The sequence below is a fragment of the Syzygium oleosum genome, unplaced genomic scaffold, assembly GCF_021117445.2.
Source record: "Syzygium oleosum isolate NSW1041296 unplaced genomic scaffold, Sole_v2.1 Sole_v2.35, whole genome shotgun sequence".
Classification (NCBI taxonomy): domain Eukaryota; kingdom Viridiplantae; phylum Streptophyta; class Magnoliopsida; order Myrtales; family Myrtaceae; genus Syzygium; species Syzygium oleosum.
The window spans coordinates 4489-6978 of NW_026607519.1; the positions used below are offsets into that span (position 1 = coordinate 4489).

General features: G+C 44.9%; 1 pseudogene; it reads left to right on the forward strand.

The window, feature by feature from the left end:
- LOC115676939 (probable receptor-like protein kinase At5g24010) lies at nt 1-1818 on the forward strand (annotated as a pseudogene).
- The last annotated feature ends 672 nt before the right edge of the window (nt 1819-2490 follow it).

Genomic DNA, 2490 nt, shown 5'->3' on the forward strand with positions numbered 1-2490 from the left:
AATGTCACCACCTGGGGTTTCAAGGTGAATGCGAAAGCCCGGCACCTGGTCCGGGCTCATTTCTGTGACTTCATTAGCCCGGCTCTCAACACGGTGTACTTCAATCTCTATTCTTATGAGAAATTTCACTGAGTTTATCGACCCATATGGTAAAAACGGGTTTCGTCAGAGCGCAGTTCCTTTCATTATGATTTTCTGGTTAAACCGGGCAGCTCAGGGCTAGTGAAAATCAGCATAGGCCTCCTTAATGCCTCAATGTATCAGCAGGCCTATCTCAATGGCCTGGAGATAATGGAGATGATAGGGTCGTGGGACACGGATCTTATGCCCTCAGAAGGCGATCAGGTCGGCCTCATAATTGGGCTAGTTTCTGGAAGCATCGTGCTTCTCCGCATTTTTGTATCTGCAGCAATCTTCGTATGCAAGTATAGAAAGCCAAAGAGAACCAGTTCTCACAGTAAACTTACTGAGCTAACTCACCCACGGCTCCGCTGTCCCTAATTTTCACCTGGGACTGAAAATACCCCTAGCTGAAATCCATTTCGCTACCAACAACTTCGATGGCAAACTTTTGATTGGCAAGGGTGGATTCGGCAATGTCTACAGAGGAACTCTCAGGGACGGCACTAAAGTTGCTGCGAAACAGGGCAAGCCGGGGTCGGGACAAGGCTCTCCGAGTTCCAAACAGAGATCACCGTTTTGTCCCAAATCCGCCATCGCCACCTCGTCTCCCTAATTGGGTATTGTGCTGAACAGTCTGAGATGATACTTGTTTACGAGTTTATGGAGAAGGGGAGCTTAAGAGATCACCTGTACAATTCCGATTTCCCAACCTTACCATGGAAGCAGAGGCTCGAGATTTGCATTGGAGCAGCCCAGGGCTTGGACTACCTCCACAGAGGCGCAGCTGGAGGAATTATTCATCGGGACATCAAGTCCACCAACGTTTTGCTTGACGAGAATTATGTTGCAAAGGTTGCTGACTTTGGTCTGTCCAAGTCGGGGCCTCTCGATCGAAGCCAAACCCATGTGAGTACGGCGGTCAAGGGCACCTTTGGATACCTCGATCCAGAGTACTTTAAGACCCAAAAGCTGACGAAAAAATCAGATGTGTACTCATTCGGAGTGGTTCTTCTTGAGGTGCTATGCGCAAGGCCTGCTATTGACCCTTCGCTTCCTAGAGACTGGGCGAACTTGGCCGAATGGGGCATTACATGTATCCAGAACGGAGCCATCGAGCAAATAGTGGACCCTTTTCTTGTTGGTCAAATCAATCCGAACTCGCTGAGGAAATATGGGGAGGTTGCTGAGAAATGCTTGCAAGAAGAGGACGAAGAGAGGCCCAGCATGGGGGATGTGCTCTGGGACTTGGAATACGCCTTCCAGCTTCAGCAAACTGCGGTGAAAAGAGAGATGTATGACTACAGCGTGACCGGCGGTTCGTCGATATTGACTCTTTCGAACGAGGAAGCTCCAATCATTTAGTGAAGACACGGTCGAGGAAGAGGGTGTGGCCGCAGAAAGGGCGGATAGCTCAGCGATGTCCACCAGTGGAGTTTTATATCAGACGACGATTGACGAAGCCAGATGAGTTTCATATTGCAGTAAATATACTGAAGTGTTCCCGAGTTGTTTTCAGATGTGCGTTCTATTTATCTGAGAAAGAAGTGTGCACGTTACCCATCGTCTTATATTGCATCTTGTTGAAGCATTTGGTTCATGATAGTTGTTGTCGTAATGTATAAGCATATAATTGTTTATTCTACAAGAGAGGACAACATTGGATCGTGATATATGGGAAGTGAGAGATTGCACGCCCCTTAGTTGGAGACCTTAAATACGCTTAGTCCAATCTTTTTTACTAATATTAAGCATGAACATATTTAATTGGAGAGGCAAATGATCTCTTACTATCAACGGTTCTAAACGTTTAAACTGTTAGATAAATGTGTTTGTTTAATATTTTAATATTCTTTCATGCTCACCATATTGTTATTTTCTCTAAATGATTATGATAAATTTGGTTAACTCGAGGTTTGCGTCGTAAAATCGATGCGGACACTGACATGATTTCACAATTTAAATCAATGTGAAATCTTTAGAGAAATAAACGAGGAATAATAAGGATGCTAGAGATTTATATGGTTTGATTCAAGTGTAGGTACCAAGTCCCTATTTTAAAATCTCTCGTTAGTGAAAAGTAGAATGACCTCCCATGTTCTACCGAGCTTATAACTGGACCCAATAGGCTAGTGTTAGCTCCCAAATAGGATAAGACTTTATTGTTTAATGAAAATCAATCGAATTTTCCCAATGCCATGCGATATAAGATTTGGGAGAAACCATGGTGGACAAGGGCGAGCACCTCGAATAGACCGTTTGTTCCCACACAACATTACATTTAAACCCACTCCCCCTAAAACCCTAGGGGAGGGCGGCTGACAGTTTGGCGTCTCCTTAGGACAAGTTACTAACATCAGAGAACGTAGG